General features: G+C 42.4%; 1 protein-coding gene across 1 annotated transcript in view; it reads left to right on the top strand.

Moving 5' to 3' along the window:
• LOC141133958 (dynein axonemal heavy chain 3-like) overlaps window positions 1-21,305 on the top strand; it is a 3,453,856-nt gene that overhangs the window by 88,005 nt on the left and 3,344,546 nt on the right. The window lies entirely within an intron of this gene.

The following is a 21,305-nucleotide window of genomic DNA, read 5'->3' as shown; positions in this document are numbered from 1 at the left end:
AATAACACACACCTGGCCATGGAACAGCTGAGCAGCCAATTGTCCCATTACTTTTGGCCCCTTAAAAAGTGTGAGGCACATATACAAACTGTTGTACACCTACACCGTTCAACTGATATGGATGTAAATACCCTCAAATTAGAGCTGAAAGTCTGCAGTTAAAGCACATCTTGTTTGTTTCATTTCAAATCTTTTGTGGTGGTTAGGGATGAGCCGAACACCCCCCTGTTCGGTTCGCACCAGAACATGCGAACAGGCAAAAAATTTGTTTGAACACCGTTAAAGTCTATGGGACTCGAACATGAATAATCAAAAGTGCTAATTTTAAAGGCTTATATGTAAGTTATTGTCATAAAAACTGTTTGGGGACCTGGGTCCTGCCCCAGGGGACATGTATCAATGCAAAAAAAGTTTTAAAAACGGCCGTTTTTTTGGGAGCAGTGATTTTAATAATGCTTAAAGTGAAACAATAAAAGTATAATATTCCTTTAAATTTCGTACCTGGGGGGTGTCTATAGTATGCCTATAAAGGGGCGCATGTTTCCTGTGTTTAGAACAGTCTGACAGCAAAATGAAAGGAAAAAAAGTAATTTAAAACTACTCGCGGTTATTAATGAATTGTTGGTCCAACAATACACATAAAAGTTCATTGATAAAAACGGCATGGGATTTCCCCACAGGGGAACCCCGAACCAAAATTTAAAAAAAAAATGGAGTGGGGGTCCCCCTAAATTCCACAGCAAGCGTCACACAGCAGGAGCCTCCCATGGATGCGGGTCGGCCCGAGAACGAAGCGGGAAGAAGACGCTGCAGGGGAAGATGCCAGACGAGAACACCGGAGCAAGAAGCAGAGGATCGGAGGAAGAAGAAGATGGAGGAAGAAACCGAAGGAAGAAGACCGAAAGAAGATGGAAAGAAGAAGACTTTAAATAAAGGAGTTGTCAAAAACTGTCTCTTGTAATTTTTAACATTTTTGACACTTTTTTGTGAAATGGTACCATTTCACACGGGGGCGGGATCTGGGGGTCCCCTTGTTAAAGGGGGCTTCCAGATTCTGATAAGCCCCCTGCCCTCAGACCCCCACAACCACTGGCCAAGGGTTGTGGGGATGAGGCCCTTGTCCTCATCAACATGGGGACAAGGTGCTTTGGGGGGCTACCTCAAAGCACCCTCCCAATGTTGAGGGCATGTGGCCTGGTACAGTTCAGGAGGGGGGGTGCTCTCTCGTCCTCCCCTCTTTTCCTGCGGCCTGCCAGGTTGCGTGCTCAGAAAAGGGTCTGGTATGGATTTTTGGGGGGCCCCACGCCATTTTTTAAAAAATTTTGGTGCGGGGTTCCCCTTAATATCCATACCAGAACTGAAGGGCCTGGTATGGAATTTAGGGGGACCCCACACCATTTTTTTTTTACATTTTGGTTCGGGATTCCCCTGTGGGGAAATCCCATGCTTTTTTTCAATGAACTTTTATGTGTATTGCCTTCTTTTCCTTGTCATTTTGCTGTCAGACTGTTCTAAACATGGGAAACATGCGCCCCTTTACAGGCATACTATAGACACCCCCCAGGTTCGAAATTTAAAGGAATATTACACTTTTATTGTTTCACTTTAAGCATTATTAAAATCACTGCTCCTGAAAAAACTGACATTTTTAAAACTTCTTTTTGCATTGATACCTGTCCCTTGGGGCAGGACCCAGGTCCCCAAACACTTTTTATGACAATACCATGCATATAAGCCTTTAAAATTAGCACTTTTTATTTCTCCCATAGACTTTTAAAGGGTGTTCCGAGGCTTTCGAATTTGCCGCGAACACCCCAAATTGTTCGCTGTTTGGCGAACTGGCGGACAGCCAATGTTCGAGTCGAACTTGAAGCTCATCCCTAGTGGTGGTGTATAGAGCCAAAAAGATTAGAATTGTGTTGATGTCCCAATATTTATGGGCCTGACTGTATAATATTTGAGATAGGAGCAACATTTTAAATGAGGCTAAGAGGCCAGTCCGTGACAATTCTATTTTAGCTAATCTCTTTGTTTCTTTGGAGAGTTTGTCTATCAATGGTATGTAGTTGGCTTCTGCTAGGTTCTGTAAGTTTGCCGTCAGTTTTATGCCTAAGTAAGAGATATTAGACTTGCTCCAAGAATAGGGGAAAGCCGAATGTAGTTGAGTCCTTAGGGGAGGTGGAACTCCCAGTTCCAGGATGGGTGATTTTGTAAAATTGACTTTATAAAAGGATAGTCTACTAAACTCATTGCGGGTGTTGTGAGTGTGTTGTAGCGATATAGCTGGAGAAGTTAGGAACAGAATAATGTCGTCTGCAAATGGATTTATATCGTGAGGTCTCCCTTGAGAGGGAATCCTGTAAAATTAGGGTGGATTCTAATTCTCTCAGCCAATGGTTCTATAAGAAGGTTGAAAATCAAGGGGGATAGGGGACATCCCTGCCTTGTACCACTGGATATGGTGAAGGTGGTTGATAGGAGGTTGGATGTGTAGACTTGTGCACATGGGGATGAATAAAGGGCAATACACATAAAAGTTCATTGATAAAAACGGCATGGGATTCCCCCACAGGGGAACCCCGAACCAAAATTAAAAAAAAATGCGTGGGGGGTCCCCCCAAATGCCATACCAGGCCCTTCAGGTTCGCAAGGTATGCTTCATACAGACCCAATGTATTCTGTCGAATGCCTTCTCCTCGTCCAGAGAGAGGAGCAGAGAAGGCACATTGGAAGGGTGCTTTGGGGGGTACTTTTAAATTACTTTTTTTCCTTTAGAAATTTCATTTTGCTCTCGTTCTGATCATGGGAAACATGCGCCACTTTACAGGCATACTATAGACACCCCCAGGTACAAAATTTAAAGGAATATTATACTTTTATTGTTTGACTTTAAGCATTACTAAAATCACTGCTCCCGAAAAAACGGCCATTTTTAAAACTTTTTTTGCATTGATACATGTCCCCTGGGGCAGGACCCGGGTCCCCAAACACTTTTTAAGACAATAACTTGCATATAAGCCTTTAAAATGAGCACTTTTGATTTTTCATGTTCGTGTCCCATAGACTTTAACGATATATATATATATATATATATATATATATATAAAAACCATGTTCCGAAATTCTAATTTCATATAGAATGAAATCGAATTAGGATAGAAGAAAAGAATAGAAAAGAATAGACTGGAAAAATAATAGAATTATATATATATATATATATAAATATATATATATATATATATATATATATATATATATATATATATAATTTTATATTCTATTCTTTTCTATTATTTTCTATTCTATTCTAATCATTTCTATTCAAATTTGATTTCAGTCTATATGAAATTCGAATTTCGGAAGATGTTTATGATATGTTTATTAGATGTTTAAGATATATATATATTATATTTTTTTCTACTCTGTTCCAATTGTTTTTCTATGCTATTCTTTTGTATTCTATTGTAAACTTTTCTATTCAAATTTATTCTATACAAAATTCGAATTCCGGAAGATGGCTTCTGAAATTCGAATTTCGTATAGAATTAATTTGAATTTGAATAGAAATAATTAGAATAGTAAATAATAGAAAAGAATAGCCCAGAAAAACAATAGAACAGAATAGAATAAAATATAATATATATAATATATTTTTTTATATTCTGTTCTATTGTTTTTCTATTATTTTCTATTCTTTTCTAATCTTTTCTATTTGAATGCGAATTCATTCTATATGAAATTCGAATTTCGGAAAATGGTTATATAGAAATAAAATGAAATCGAATTCTAATAGAAAAAACTAGAATAGAAAAAACAATAGAACAGAATAGAAATATATATATATATATATCTATATATATATATATAGATATATATCTATAGATATATAGATATATATCTATATATATATAACGTATTTATCGGCGTATAACACGCACTTTTTTCCCCTTAAAATCAGGGGAAAATCGTGGGTGCGTGTTATACGCCGATCCCCGCTATTTTTGTGATCTATCGGAGCGATCGCCGTGATTGCCGCCGACATTCACATAGCGTGTATTTTTAAATATGGCGCCGCGGAGTTCGGAGGGACTCGGCGGCGCTCGTTCAGCTGAACGAGCGACGCCGAGAACACAGTGACTGGGCGGAGCCGAGATACACATAGCCGAGGGTTCCGATGTGTATCTCGGCTCCGCCCAGTCACTGTGTTCTCGAGTTCACCGAGTCCCTCCGAACTCCGCCGCACCATATTTAAAAATACACACTAAACTTGTGTATGTCGGCGGCACTGGGGACAAGGCTGCACTGACCACTGGGGACAAGGCTGCACTGACCACTGGGGACAAGGCTGCACTGACCACTGGGGACAAGGCTGCACTGACCACTGGGGACAAGGCTGCACTGGGGCAAGGCTGCACTGGGGCAAAGCTGCACTGACAATTCTGCACTGGGGCAAAGCTGCACTGACAATTCTGCACTGGGGCAAAGCTGCACTGACAAGGCTGCACTGGGGCAAAGCTGCACTGACAAGGCTGCACTGGGGCAAAGCTGCACTGACAAGGCTGCACTGGACACTGGGGCAAGGCTGCACTAACAAGGCTGCAGATGAACACTGATGAGGCTGCATTGATGGGCATTTAAATGTAAGGTTTTTTTTTCCTTAAACTTCCCTCCTAAACGTTTTTTTTCCTTAAAATTCCCTCCTAAACTTGGGGTGCATGTTATACGCCGACACTTGTTATACGCCGATAAATACGGTATATATATATATATATATATATATATATATATAAACCATCTTCCGGAATTGGAATTTGGTACAGAATGAATTTGAATTCGAATAGAAAAGCTTAGAATAGAATATATTATATTTTTTTCTATTCTGTTCTATTGTTTTTCTATGCTATTCTTTTATATTATTTTCTATTCTATTCTAATCTTTTCTATTGGAATTCAATTTCATTCTATACGAAATTTGAATTTCGCAAAATGGTTATATATGGTTTACTTTTTCAAATTCGGTCAAATTCTTTTGAATGCGGTAGAATTTTTCTAATTTGATAGTTTTTTTCTAACTTTTTCGAATTTGAATACGAAACTAAATGAATCCTGAAAATGAATGTTAAACGAATGCAACAAATTTAACTAAATGAATTTAGTTAAACTACGAATCAAAATTAAACAAAACTAAACAATTTTTTTCATCCTGCACATGTCTAGTTGAGACCGTTTACATTGAAGGAAACTATTTTATGAGCTATATGTGCGGAGTAAGTGAGGGTGCTGACAATACCTTAGTAGTGGTGGTATGGGGTCTCTTGCAGCAGGTCTTTGGTAGTAGACAGAGTAGAGTAGAATTTTCATTCCCGTTTTGGTGATAATAAGGCAGTCCTCATGCAGGTCAAACCGGTAGTAGGGGAGAAAAGATAAAATAAAAAGAAAAAACAATGTCAAACCATAAAAAATAAAATAGTTTGATAAAAAGGTGGATTCAAACTTGAATATGAAGTCAGAAGAGCTGCCCATAACTCAAGAGAGGAAAATTGCACATTGAGTACTCCAGAATATTTCAGGAACCTTGACGTATGTAGATAATTCTGAAAACTATGAATGGGTGATTACGAGTTGTGTTTTTGTTGCTTTCTTCCTCGACACAGTTTGCCAGTCATACTGAGTGTGCAGCCTTGCTGAGGTAGAAGGGCCTTCCGTAGTGTAGTCAGGAAGTATGTCTAAGGAGCGTAGTAGTGCTAGCCCATCCTGCACACATGTAATCACAGTGGTATTACCATTGTGCGTGACAGTTATAGGGCGTACACACGGTCGGACTTTGTTCGGACATTCCGACAACAAAATCCTAGGATTTTTTCCGACGGATGTTGGCTCAAACTTGTTTTGCCTACACACGGTCGCACAAAGTTGTCGGAATTTCCGATCGACAACCACGCGGTCACGTACACCACGTACGACGAGACTAGAAAATGCCGGTTCAGAACCAAGCGCGGCACCCTTTGGGCTCCTTTTGCTAATCTCGTGTTAGTAAAAGTTTGGTGAGAGACGATTCGCGCTTTTTCAGACTCGTGGCTTTCAGATCGTTTTCTGCCGTTCAGTTTGTGCTTGTGGGTTTGTATCTGCTCTTAAGTGCGTGCAAGCAAGTCCGCGTGACTTTAGGTAGTCATTGTTTTCTTGTTCATTCGTTACTGGTTTTCAGGTCGCTCTTCACAGGCCTTGCTGTTCTTCAGTGCGTTCTGTTACTTCGTTCTGAGCAGCCGACCGTTTTCTAGCCATGTTTCGTATGCGTACTCCTCGTAGAGTTCGTGCTGTGCGGGGGCTTGGTGTTGGGGTCCTGACCTTGATACAAGTCCAGTCCATGAACAGGGTGGGGAGGAGTTCATGGACCAAGAATTGGTTGCTTCAGCGTGACCAGTTCTCTCATATGCCTTTGCTCCGTGAGATCCGTGAGAATAATCCTGATGATTTCAGGAACTTTCTCAGGATGACGGACCCCGTGTTTCACCGTCTGTTGGCTTCGCTGACCCCCTATATCAGCAGGCAGGATACCTGCATGAGGCAAGCCATCACTGCGGAGCAGAGGTTGGTCGCTACCTTGCGGTATTTGGCCACAGGGAGAAGCCTGCAGGACCTCAAGTTATCGACAGGCATCTCCCCCCAGGCTCTGGGGATCATTATCCCAGAGACCTGTTCTGCCATCATACAGGTCCTACAGAAGGAGTATATGAAGGTAAGATTTTTATCCTTTTATCTCACATTTTATTGTATTTAATGTTTGATAATATCTTGTATTTCTTTCCTCATTCCCAAATTACCATGATTGTAATATGCTGTGAATGTCCCCTTTGTTCTCATGCATGCTGGATTGTTATGTAATTATTATTTTAGGTCCTTCATACATATTTGCCCTTCAATAACCTCTCCAGCATGGTGTCTCCTGACCTATATTCACCTCATGTAGTCACTTAACAATGTATTTTATCAGCTCTATAGTAGTGCTTTACCCCAAACACCCCCTAAAATGTTTGGAAATGTTATTTTTTATTTAAATTCAGGCAGAGTGCCAGAGGGTTTTTTTTGTGGTGTCCCCAATTTTTTTGTAACCCTCCCTCCCCCAACTGCTAAGCCAGCTGATCCCAATTCTCTATCCTCAATCATCTATCTGCTGACTTTGCCAAACCCATACACACTATACCCACCTCTTTACTGGTCAGATGTATGGATGAATTCCCCAAATCATGTAGTGCAAGGGCCTGCCTGTATACTTTCCAATGGTACTGTTTAAAGTTTTTGTATCCTATTATTATCTTGATAGGTAATAGCAGAATGTTCAAATGTGCTCAAATGTGTACAGTGTGTATTTATATCTTTGTATTCAGACACTTCTTACCTGTCCAGTTGTCTGCCAATAGTGTAACTAAGGAGGGGCTGTTCCAAGTAATACCCATTATTTAGGCATTCATCTCTCAATGAAGTGAAGAGGGTTACCTGTCCAAGAGTTCCCCCCTATAATGTTAGAAATGGCCCATGAGGGGGGGAGGGGGAATATGATAGGTGTACCTTATACTTTGTTGTTGTTAAATTCCCCTTAATAAATGCTATCTGGAGGTTGCCCCATAATGTTTGTGTCTAATCTGCTTGCCATGTTTCTGTGAAAAAATAGTAATGTTTATTGTTTTTTCCTCAACAGTTTCCTTCAACGCCACAGGAATGGCAGACTGTGGCCTCCCACTTTGCCCAGCGGTGGGACTTTCCTAACTGCGGAGGGGCAATTGATGGGAAACACGTCCACATTGTCCCACCACCCAACTCGGGGTCGTACTATTATAATTACAAGGGGTTTAATAGTATAGTGATGTTGGCGGTGGTGTCGGCTAATTACGAGTTCTTGTATGTGGACGTGGGGAAGAATGGCCGGATGTCCGATGGTGGAGTGATCGCCCAGACGGAGTTCTACAGGCGTCTCCAGAATGGCAGCTTGGAGTTGCCACCTCCAGTGGACAATGTTGAAGGTCTCCCATTTGTGTTCGTTGCTGATGAAGCATTTGCACTGGGGGACCACCTGATGGGGCCATTCCCGATGAGGACCCTCACCCCAGAACAGAGGGTTTTTAATTACCGGCTGGCCAGAGCCCGAAGAGTGGTGGAGAACACATTTGGAATCCTGGCCAGCCGGTTCCGATTATTTCTGACACCCATCCATATGGCGGAGTATAAACTGAACCATATAATACTTGCCTGCTGTGTTCTCCATAATTTTTTAAGAAAACTTTCAGCCAACTATGCTGGCTCAGTTGGGCCTGAGGCCGGAATCCCAAATCCATCAAAACTGACGGCGCTTGAAAGTGGCCGTCCTGGCTTGCCCTCCCTGAGTGCCCGTGATGTCCGGTTACGCTACCTGGAGTTCTTTGCGGGTAGGGGGGCTATCAATATGCCAGACAATCTGTGAAACCTTTTTCAAATAAAAAACAACCAAAAGAAATTCTTTGTGGACATTTACTGCTTGTGTTTGTTTTAGCTGACCCTGACAGAAATGTGTTGAGTGCAGAAAATGTCGTGATTGGGTAACCTTATAAAAAACAGTGTTGGCTGGTACTTCCTAAATGCAAAAACACATTTCACTACAAGTGCACTTGCAACTGCACTGAACCTGCACTTGTAGTGCAAAGTGTATTTGCCCTTAGGAAATAACCCCCATTTTTGCATAAAACAGCAATCACATCACCCCAAAAGTGTTGTAGTGTTGAGACAATAATCCACACATTCTTGAGTAAGGCACTTTTTTATACCTGCACAATCACATGTGCATTTACGAACGGTTTTTAAAACAAACCAACATGTTTGTTGTATAACAATTTTTGCAGTAGCATTATCAAAAATCGAAATATCCATTTCAGATAAAACAGGCCTGTGTAAAACCAACAAGAAAGCCAAAAAACTTGAACTTACAAAGTTCACATATGGTAAAACCTGAAGGCTATATCAGACATCAGTATTTAGGAACTGGGTTTGATATAGCGTTCAGATGGGGGGAAATCACCCCTGGAAAAGCCAAATTTGGAAGATGCACACCAATTTACGAATGTCAACATGTGCTATCTGCCATCAGGGGGGATCAAGGGACGTGTTTTGGGGGAGCAAACCCTTCCTCAACGCGACTTTATAATTGAGGAAGGGGTTGCACCCCCAAAACGCGTCCATTGATCTCCCGTGATGGCAGATAGCACATGTTGGCACACTGTGTGCATCCTCCAAATTTGGCTTTTCTAAACATTGAAAAAATTTTTGGAAGATTGGACCACAATAATAAAACAGGTGATTTTGTGGGGTTTAAATTCATCCCAAAACATCAATGATGTTATTATTTTTTTTAATAACATCATTGATTTTTTGCTTGATGTTTTGCAGTTCGGCATTCCACCCCATGATCTCCCCGATGAGGATCTGGGCACTTTCAGAAGTAAAGCGTTCTCTATCCCTCACATCACGATCACCTAAAAAGAGATAAAGAACAAAAAAAAAGGTCTCAAAAATCTGCCACCATCCATCTCTTTTACCTGAGCCTGTGGTCGCAGACACTCACCTGTTGTGGTGCCAATCTCCACCACGTCTTCTTCTTCCTCCTGCTCAGCATCTTGTGTTTGCGGTATTTCCCCTTCTTTCAGAGGTGGGGGGTCTGTGTTCTCCTGGGATGAGGGGTGTCCTCCGAGTCTTTTCTCCCCTATGTAAAACAAAAATGGTATACTTAGCACACAGATATTTGATGGCAGAACTAGAAATAGGAAACATTGCTTGGAAGTGGGGTACAATTGTCTATTTTAGCAGAGTTCCAAGATGTATTTTTTTTTATGCCCTTTGTCAACCTGCAATACTTTACCTGTTTGGTACAAGCTTCACAGATGTAGCCCCCCCTATAGTATACACTGGAGCACCTGTGTGCCCCCCCTAATAAAAATGGTGTTCTTGTGTCCCACACTAGTGCTCCAGTGTCCAGATGTGAAAACAGCTGCTCAGTGTCCTCTCCTTACACACAATCTAGTTGGCATTTCATTCTAGTAACAAACCCATCTACACAAACAAATATTTGGCATCCAAGTAGGCCCCAAAAATGTGTGAAAATGCATATGGCCTAAACAATGGTGTTCTAGAGGCTGAAAGAAAAATGTTTGATACGAACGAATAATGGGCCCATGAACATTAAAGTTGCCCTTTTAAACGTTACAATTAATAAAAGCATATGGAGCAGAACGAACGGAATAAAGACAGAAAGAATAGGAACACAGCACAACTACTTACTTTTTTGCAGCACTCTCCGGATCTTTCGGTACTGCTCTGGCTCTCTCAACTTCAGGTCCGACCACCGCTTCCTGAGCTGATCTTTCGATCTTCGTACCCCGAAATTCCTCTCAAGACTCCTGACCACTTTCGCCATGATCTTGGCCTTTCGGATGTTCGGGTTGGGGTAAGGCCCATATTTTCCGTCATAGTCAGACTTCTTCATGATGTCGACCATCTCCAACATCTCCCCAAACTACATATTTGTGGCCTTAAAGCATCTCCTTCTGGATCGGGACGTGCCTGGATCCGGCCTTTCCTCCTCCTCCTCCTCGTTGCTAGAATTAGCACGCACCTGCTGTAACTTCGCCATGTGCTCTTCACCCACTGCGCCGAATGAAAAGGGGCGGGGAATAGACTAGAAAGAACGTCAGGGGCGGGCGGAGTTACACGCATGCTCAGTGTGTATAAAGCGTAACACACGTGCGTATTACGAACGATCTGTGAGCGGAGGAAGGAGCATTGGACGCACCGATCGTAAGAACGAAGGTAAGAGACAAACTGTGCCTATACTGCTTCTAGATTGAGGCCTATATTGTAACAAGATTAGGAGAGTTTTGTCTGACATTAGGCTTTGTCTTGTGTTGTGTCTTGCAGTGAACATGGATATCTTAATGAAAGACAATGACTTCATGTCAGTATTCGTAGAGATGCTAAGTGAGCTGCTCTGTCTGTGGGAGATTACCCACCCCCATTTCAAGAACCAAGCAAAGAGGAAGGCAGCACTGGAGCAATTGTGTGAAATTGTGAAGCAGGTGATCCCCACGGCAGACATCACTTATTTAAAGATTTTCATTGGTGCCCTGAGGAGCACATATCTAAGGGAGCGCAAGAAAGTCCTGGATTCACAGAGATCTGGAGCAGCAGATGACATCTATGTCCCCAGGATGTTGTACTACGACAGGCTGCACTTTCTGGCAGGCCAGACTGAACCCAGGCCATCCCTCTCCAGTCTGCCTTCCACGCTTCCTTCCCCCCCGGCTGAGGCTTCTGACGCCCAATCTGGGCCTTCCAGGTCACATGTGGAGGAGCCCAGATTGAGCCAGGTATAGCATTCCTCTAAATATTTCTGCTTGTCCAATCAATGATGTTAACTAGATGTTAGTTGGGAGTACTAATTTAGGATTGTGATTGATGATGCAAAACATTACAACTATGTCCCTTTTTCATACACAGGGAAGTCTCAGCCAGGAGGTGGCCGGGCCGAGCCGGCTGGCTGATATCAAGGTCCCTCCACCCCCCCTGAAAAGAGAAAGTGGCAGTAGGAGGAGTACCCTAGAGGAGGCTGCTTTAGCATTCTTTTGGAGGGCTACAGAGGTCCTGGGAGCACCCCACACCATGGAGGAGAACATTGCTGCCTTCATAGCCTATAAAATGCAGAGGATGGAGGAGGGCCAAAAAGTCTTGTGTGAGGCCCTCATATCGGAGGCTCTGGAGAAAGGTATGAGGGGCCAAATTACACCTCACACACATCTTGGGGATGGTCCTCCTCCTCCTCCTGCAGGTCCTCCTCCTCCTCCTCCCTCTCCTCCAGGTCCTCCCAGTCCTCCTCCAGGTCCCCCCAGTCCTCCTCCTCCTCCAGGTCCTACTCCTCCTCCTGCCACATCTCCAACTGCACAGCCACAGCCCGGAAGGAAGTGTGGAAGGAAGACCAGACAGTGATTGCCCTGGGTTCAGTCTGGTCGGCCAAAAAATGCAGCCTCTTGTGGTACCACAGCCTGGGGACACAGATGTCATCTGCTGCTATCCGGATCTCTGCGAATTCTGGACCAGACTGGCCTCCCTGACATATGGACTCCTCAGGCCACCAATTTTGATGTTCAAGAATTGATGTCTGCTGTGGGGGTCCCAGGCTTCGCTAATTTCTCCTGTTGATCCAGTGTTGCCTTCCTCTTTGTTTGGTTCTGATCCCTTAATAAAGGATTTTTGTTTTGAATTATACTCTCCTATGTGTTTTACTTCAAAAAGGACAGTTGGTTTGTGAGGATTCAGGTACATTTCAAATATACAATGTGAAATGAACAAGGGACACCAACACCAAACAATCTCCTTGAGATTAAATAATAAAAGATATCAATGGTGTTGGGGTAACTTGACACACAAAACACACACAAAAATATTCGGGAGTAAAAATAAAAATAACATTGAACAAAGATCAGCCTTGGCAAAAATCCAAACATTAAAGAAAAAAAAAGGCTGAAAATCCAAAAAATAAAAAATAAAAAAAATATTAAACTGTCAGATGTGACAACTAATAACAATATATTCATGGAATCCCACTAAAAAAACACAAATAAAAGTTTATGAGAAGTGTGTGTGAATATGAGCAGCAAAACGACTTAATTCTTGTCACATTATAAAGAAGAAGAGAGTGCGCTGTATTAAACCATTTTGAACATTGCAGCGTGACGAAAGTGCTGTATCCATTGCGAACGTTAAGTTTACCAGAACGAGCTGTCCCGTGTCGGAATTTCTTCTGAGCATACGTGGCACTTTGTGCGTCGGAACAGGCCACACACGGTCGGAATTGACGCGATCGGATTTTGTTGTCGGAAAATTTTATCTCCTGCTCTCCAACTTTGTGTGTCGGAAAATCCGATGGAAAATGTCCGATGGCGCCCACACACGGTCGGAATTTCCGACAACACGCTCCGATTGGACATTGTCCATTGGAAAATCCGACCGTGTGTACGGGCATTAGCTTAACAGGGTAGCCCCATTGGTATGGGATATTGTGGTTGCATAAGGCCTTGGTCACAAGCAGTAGGGATTTACGTTTCTGCATTGTAAATTGTGAAAGATCCGCATAAAGTTGAATATGTGAGAATTTTTCTGGGGTTGCTGGTTTTTGCGGAATGCAGTCATGAGTTGCTCCTTAGTATGGTAGAAATGTACCTGCATCAGGACATCTCTGGGTATGTTGTCAGGGAGATGGGGCGGTTTTGGTAGTTTATAAATGCAATCAACAAACATTTTGGACTCGGGTATGGAGGGTAGGAACACTTTTATGAGATTGTGGGCGTATTGTTGTAGTTGTGTGGGGAGTATGGTCTCTGGTACCCCCCAAATCTTAACATTGTTCCTCTTAGACCTGTCCTCGAGGTCAGCCATCTTGGCTTTGAGCCATGTTAGGTCATCTGAGTGATCGTTATGAGTGATCATCATCGATCAAAGTGTTGTGGGAGGATGCAAAGTCCCCCATTTTTTTTCTCAATATGATCCACCCTTCCTCCCAGTTCTCCCACTTCAGCTTTAAAATTGTGCATTCACTGCAGGATTTCTGATTGCATGGAGCTGCGGAGGGAGACAAGCATGTCCTTAATAGTGGTGTCTGACACAGGCTTATCAGTGGTGGGGAATGCAGTGGAGGGATCCACGAGTTCCCTCGTGTCCTCCATGGAGTCCTGACCTGTGCTCACCTGTTGGACGTCTTCAGCCATGTGTGGCTTTGATTTTTTTGGGCTGCGGGAGAGAGGGGTTGAGGCATCGGGAGATTGATGAGCAGGGACTGTTTGTGATCCTGGGCTCGATGTGGTGGACCAAGAGCTGCTGGAGGAAGAAGGAGAGCCATCCCCTTAATCTTAATTTGTTCAGCCGGGCCGCTTCTTTCTGTTTGCGGGTCATCTGGTGGATGAGGCGGCGCCTTTAGACAAGCAGTGGTGGCTGTATGGCCTAGTTGTGTCATCCCAAAAGCCGTTGGTTCCCATTGCTGAAGCGGAGCTGTGTGATCACGCGTCCATTCAGCTGTGTGGTAGCCACGCCCCCTGGCACTTTCGATTTTTGATATTCGGTCCCATTGACTTTAATGGGGTTCGTTATTCGGGTCCGAACTTTCACTGTGTTTGAAAGTTCTGGTGCGAACCGAACAGGGCAGGGGTCCGTTCGGCTCATCCCTACAGATCACCATCATTACTAGCAAAAAAAAAATAATAATACTAAAATGCCATAAATCCATCCCCTATTTTGTAGATATAACTTTTGTGCAAACCAATAAATATACGCTTATTGCAATTTTTTTTACCAAAAATATGTAGAAGAATACATATTGGCATAAACTGATGAAGACATTTGTTTTTGTTTTTTTGGTGGGGATATTTATTATAGCAAAAAGTAAAAAATATTGTTTTTTTAAAAAATTGTAGCTCATTTATTTGTTTATAGCTCAAAAAATAAAAACCACAGAGGTGATAAAATACCACCAAAAGAAAGCTCTATTTGTGGGGAAAATAAAGACATCAATTTTGTTTGGGTATAGTGTTGCATGACTGCACAATTGTCAGTTAAAGCGACACAGTGCCGTATCACAAAAAATGGCCTGGTCATTAAGGGGGGAAATCTTCCAGTCTGTAAGTGGTTAAACACTGTCCAGAACAGTACCTGCCTCTCTAGTACATTTTGGCAAATTTTCTCATTAAAGAGGTTGTTAACCCAATTATTGTTGTTACTGTAATCCCCTCTGTTATAATAAATGCTGTGCCCCACTGAATGTGTTTTCTAAAAAATCTGCTGATAAATACCTTATTTCATAGCGCTGATCAGCAGTCATGTGACCCGTGGACTCTCCTCTCCAGATCTGACAGCAAACCCCCGCTGATGTCAGCCAGGAGGAGGAGAGGAGGCCGATCATGTGACCGCCGAGGGGCACAATAAAATAAGGTATTTATCGGTGGATTTTTTAGAAAACACATACAGTGGGGCACAGCATTAATTATATAAGAGGGGATTTTAGTAACAACAGTAAGTTATGATACCAGCAGGAAAGGGGGGAGGGCACTGGTACGAACTGACAGGCAGGGAGGGGAGGAGGATACAAGAGCACAGAGGAGAGCAGAGAGCAGGACTGTGAATGATGGAGGCACATAAACTGACCACCGTGTCGGGGCTCAGCAGCCATGATAAACCGTGGTCAGTTTAAAGAGGGGAGGGCATAGACAGGCAGGATCAGCCAATGTTACAGGGGGCCAAATGACACAGCACAAACACTGTGCTGTATAACATGCTTTAACGGAACAGGATCTATTTTTTTTGCAGGTTGACAAACACTTTAGAAAAGCCCTGCTGCCTGCCCATCTTGCATTGCTGTATCATGTTAAATTTAAATGAGAGTTTAATAGAAATTGGGAAGCAGCAGGAAGGTTTTGCATCTCCAAAAACAGGTATAACCTCAGTGAACTTTCTAATTTCTATCTGCTGGTTAATGCAGGCCTATTACTGCTTCATAAAGAATGTGTTGCTGACTTGCTGTGAACTCTGCCTGAATTTTTTTTCAAACTGCAATGCATCAGGTTGGGGTGCTGCTGCTCTATGTAAGTCAAACTAATACTAAAAAAAAGAAAAATTTGCAGTCAAATATGTGAGATTACACCTTCGCTGACACTCTCAGTGAAAAGTGTATTGACTGTAACACTATGTATAGCTTTAAGGCACTGTCCAAGTATGTTACATTATTTTCAATGTTGCACTTGAAGTGCCATGAAAAGGCCCTTTCCCTACTGTATGGTATTTAAACAATTTATGTACCTTGGTACATGTCCCTCATGGCAGTATCCAGTTTTCCCTGTCTTTTCGACAATAGCTTGCCTATTAGCCCTTAAAATAGTCAGAACTTAAAAACAGTATACATCACCTCTAGGCTTCAGTGGAATTCATCAGCAAATTCAAGTTTGTCGAATTTCAGACAGGATTTTCCAAACCCTTCCTGAATTGTACCCAAACAATTTGGTCAGTAAGGCCACCCTCATATTAACCACTTCCCATACCGCCTATAGACATATGACGGCCACAAGGTGGCTCTCTCATCCTGGGCGGCCGTCATATGATGTCCTCGGGTTCCCGATGTCTTGTCGAGAAAGTTCCCTCGGCAGATAAGGACCCCCCCTGTACTGTGCAGGCGCAGCGCCTGAGCAGTACGAACTACTATGAGCCACCGGAGATAGCCGAAGCTCAAAATCTTCAATCAGCTGTACACGGCGCCTGCGCCCTAGGTCCAGGTTCCTTCCCCACCATCCAAGTGGACCTAGAGGGGGAATAAAAAAGAGCCAAGTGAAACGAGGCCGTGCCCGAAGTGTGGCGAGCGAAACGAGCCCACGAGGGGCCCTCTTACAGGCGCCGTGTACAGCTGATTTTCACCTATTCACCTTCGTCTATTTCCGCCGGATCCTACTGCACAGTCGCAGCGCCTGCGCAGTAGAGGGGGGTCCTTATCCGCCGAGCGGAACTTTCTCGGCAGAACACCAGCCGTCTGGGGGGCGTGCTCACCTCGGGAGCCAATTCCGCTGGGCACCCGCGATTCCTTGTCACAGAGCAGGGATGTGGATCTGTGTGTGTAAACAAACAGATCCATGTCTTGTCAGGGAAGAGGAGACAGATCGTGTATCCCTTGTAAATAGTGACACCGAATGGTCACCTCCCCCAGTCAGTCCCCTCCCCCCACAGTTAGAATCACACCCTAAGTAACACATTTAACCCCACATTTAATGCAGTCCCCCCCCAAAAAAATCGCAGATCGCAGCCAATACTGGTAAAAAATAAAAATAATTTTAAAAAAATGCCATAAATCTATCCTCTATTTTGTAGGCGCTATAACTTTTGCACAAACCAAACAATATACGCTTATTGCGATTTTTTTTACCAAAAATATGTAGAAGAATACGTATGGGCCTAAAATGAGGAGGATGTTTTTTCTTTTTTTTATTGGGATATTTATTATAGCAAAAAGTAAAAAATAATGTGTTTTTTTTTTTTTAAATTGTCGCTTTTTTTTTTATAGCGCAGAAAATAAAGCAGAGGTGATCAAATACCACCAAAAGAAAGCTCTATTTGTGGGGAAAAAATTATCAAAATTTCATATAGGTACAATGTTGCATGACCGCACAATTGTCATTCAATATGTTATAGCGCTGAAAGCTGAACATTGGTCTGGAAGGGGTTGAAAATGCCCTGTATTCAAGTGGTTAAAGAACCAATAAAGTAGGGTCAAGTGGGACAAGGTCAAGTTTTATAGGAAAAATCAAGCTTGACATATAAATTCAAATACCTATATCTCTGAATCCACTGATTTTTTTTTATATATATTCTGATTTCACTTAAACGAACCATTTATTTCCTTATCATTTGCTCTAATAACAATGCCAGGTTTATGATATGCTTAATTTAGGCTTGAAGTAATTTCTACATCAAATCTAAGATACATTCCTCCACCTTCTGCTAAATAAATTAGTCATATTTAGGGAAACTGATGTGTTAAGGTGGTCATACATAGATCAAAATTCAGATGGTTTAGCAGGGATCGGCTCTATTTTGATCCATGTATGGGTAGACTGCAGTGGCAGCTGGTGCTCAAAAATGTTTTGGGGGTGCAAACAAACTGAAAAATTCAGAAAAATGCTGAAACTTTTTGCGCTTTAAAGTTTTCCAATAGGCAAAATAGAAATTGAATTGTATTTTTTTTTCCACAAATTAAAAAACATGTTTGCTTGGAACTGTGCAACTTTTTTGCAGCTTCATGTCAGGTTCAATTTTTTTTTCACTTTTTTGTTAACCTCCCTGGCGGTTTGATTATTTCAGATTTTTGCGTCTCAAAACAGTACAATTATTTTGCATAGAAATTTGGCGTTTTATATTGTAGGCCTGTAATTCTTAGCAATAACACACTTAAATCTGTCCACCAAGAGTCTAATAGATATCCTGGGTATGATGAAGTTTGAAACACAAAATTATAAATTATAATATAATAAATAAATATAAATAATTATAAAAAATAATAATATAATAATAATAAAATTAATCTCCCCACGTTTCACTATCGCACAATTCTGCAAGTGTTCTAATTTACTATCGCTGTTTTCTAGCTGGTCTAAAGCCACTTTTGATGTAAAGGAACGCTTTTTGGTTGCCATGGACAATCTCCAGTTTCCAGGCAGAAAGAACAGTATATGTAGCACTAACTCACGGTGGAGCTGCTGGTTTAAGCGGGTCTGTTACCTTCACTCTGCTTCCCTCTGTTTAACCGGCACCGGGTCTAGGGTTCCATTGAGTTTACTTCTGGACGACACATGCACCAACACTGGAGTACGTTTTCAATGCTTTATTAAACAAACGATTTAGGAAGTAGCAGGAAAGAGGTAGAAAGGAAACTCGCAGAAGAAACTGAAATATTCTCTGAAAGGGTTCTCTTGACAAAATGTCTTGGTATAATTCAAATACTATTTGAAATGCGCTCCCCTCGTGGGACATACTCCTTGCTCGTCTGGATAGGCCTCTCTCACCGGTCTAGCAGCCAGTACGCAGCACGAATCAAAGTCTCTGCCACAGACTTGTTTGGGAATAAAAGCCATACGATCCTCTGCCACAGGATGTATAGATTTGAGGTAGTGAAAGTCAGTCACAGTGCTTGAACCTTTACTTTTGGATACGTCCTCCAACCGAGTCACCAGGCCCCTCTATAGACCAGCATACGGCGTGATCTCTCCAAGACGGGTCCTTCCCTGGGATCTCCTCGGTTGTCCAGCTTCGTCACACAGGACCGACAGCTCAGGACCATTCCTCGGCCGCGGTGGCAGGCTCCAGACAAGCCTCTGGACCTACCCCTGCGCCGCGGTATCGTGGGCCTCCCAGACGGACCACGAGGTAGCTCCTTAAGGCATACCTCTCAGCCAGGAGGGCCAGCAGGTGGCTGTAAAACGAACCCCAAAATATGGCGTCTGTTCCATAAATACCCTCGCCCAGAATGCAACTCGGAGGACCACCTCCACCGAGCGTGCCTCCGGGACAGAGGAGCATCCATAGGCTTCAACACGTTGCCTTTCCAACCCTGACCAGTGGTAACAGCGACACCCACCGGTCAGCACGTAAACACCCGCAACGTCAGCCAAGCTGGAACAGAGGCAAACTTTTAACCTTCCTAACACACAATTTACTAAATTTACCTAACATGCGGTAGATTGCAAATCTACCAGCACTACATATATATCATATAAAACTGCATGCAGGGCATTGACAAAGCACTAGGGACAAAAGGGATGTGAAATGATTTCATACAGTAATTTAATCTGTAAGATTACAGTGTACTGTATGTGTAATGAATTTTCACTTTTTTGAATTTGCCGCCAGGCTCCTCCCTGTGCGTCACAACGCTCACAGAGAACGGAGCCCAGCACACAGGACATCAGAGAGGAGGACAGAGCCTGCAGACACAGCGGGGGGGGGACATCGCAGGATCTTGGGGACAAGGTAAGTACACAGCACCAGGATCCTGAGATGTAATCCCGAGTGTGGATCGGGGTTACTGCTAATGGTGCTGAAATTTAACCCCGAGCCACACTCGAGAAAACCGCCAGGGAGGCTACGAAGCATACAATTTAGAAAATCAATGTATATTTTTGTGTGTACTTTTGCAATTAATGCAATTAACCAAGGTGCAAACAAAGAACATTTGCAAACATAAATATTTGAAATTTTAAACATAAAATTATTCTATTATGACTCATCTGCTCATATAATTATGTCCCTTGCAATAGGTGGGCTTGGTTGAGGCTTGCAATTTCATTATGGCCCCAGCTGCTATACCCTATCTGTACATCAAGCTAATCTGTCAGTTTTGCACATTATATTTCCAATAAGGAAGCAACTTTCCTTATCTTGAAATAAAATGTAAATATTGTCTTCTTCCTAAACACAGTTTGGCCATGATACAAGACCAAAAAAATGTTCATCAGCCTTTATGTCCGCCTTTGTGTGTTTTCTGGCCTGCCAAATATATATTTTACAAGCAGATGGTGGAAAATTTGAGTGGATCTCTCAGACAATACTTGTACAAACATACAGCAAAAATAGGGGCTGTAACTAGTTTGTTTATCCTAGTTTGTTTTAGGTGGACCTGCATGTTGCTTTTCCGGTAAAGTTAAAAATAGGAAAGTCACCCTACAAGCCTTGTAGTGGAGTTCCCATTTACTTGCCATGCTCTCATGGAAGTGCGGGACACATTTAAAAACTTTTTTTCAGAACTTTCTGTGTTCCTCGATATGCCAAGGGAATGTAAGTTTATCTGCTTCCCTCCTTCAGCTCAGAGAAGCCTCTACTGTCAGAACCACTATATTGGCAGCAAGGCAAAAGCCTAATAGCATGAAGCGTCTCTGAAAGATATAGTACTGTGGAGAGTATCTCCCCAATTGCTACCAGAGTACTCTGCTGAGAGGGTACTCACCTGTGTCAATAGGCCCTGGATCCCCACAGCTGTTTGCTTTTGTTACCAGAGCTTCCCTAGACTGCTTTGAGAGGAATGCATTTCATGAGAAAAAGTGCAAGTAATTGTTTATGTTCTGAAGTATTTTACTGAAGTAATGATTCTTAGTTAGACTCTATGTTGCTTAGAGTCGTAAGACTGTGCCACAGAGACATTGCTGTGAAGCATCCATGTTTGTGCAAATTTCATGATCTATTTTGTATTATTTAGCAGTGTATGCCTACTTTGCCTTTTTTACCCTGTTTTGAAAATATTGATTCTGACTTTGGGCTTGTTTAGTAAACTACAATTTACAGTTACACCTGATCATTTGGCTGATTACCTTCCTGTTACAGCCTCAGTTTTGATGTGAAGCATACTCACTTGGCAGGGTAGGCTAACATTGTGCTAGGAATGTATCTAATTGCAGGTATAGTCAGAATATAGTATCGTTTTCTAAATTGCAATCTATAGTGTAATTTTTGGTGGTAGTTAAACTAATGTTTTGCAACAAGAATGAAGCCCAGCATGAGTTTTGGTATATTTTTTAAATTATTGTGACACTGGGTTTTGTAGCTCATTGGTAGTGCCAAAACAGTGAGTTTTACTCCACGCTAGAAATAGTTTTCATTGTTTTTCCTGCCAACTTTTTTTTTAAAGAAAGTAAAAGTTCACAAAATGAAGAGCTTCCTACGCAGGGGGTTTCTACCATCAATACAACAAATGATGCTCCTCCTGACTC

Source organism: Aquarana catesbeiana, linkage group LG03 (assembly GCF_042186555.1).
Source record: "Aquarana catesbeiana isolate 2022-GZ linkage group LG03, ASM4218655v1, whole genome shotgun sequence".
Classification (NCBI taxonomy): Eukaryota; Metazoa; Chordata; class Amphibia; order Anura; family Ranidae; genus Aquarana; species Aquarana catesbeiana.
Note: the sequence above shows the minus strand (reverse complement) of the source record. Positions and strands in the feature narration are given on the sequence as shown.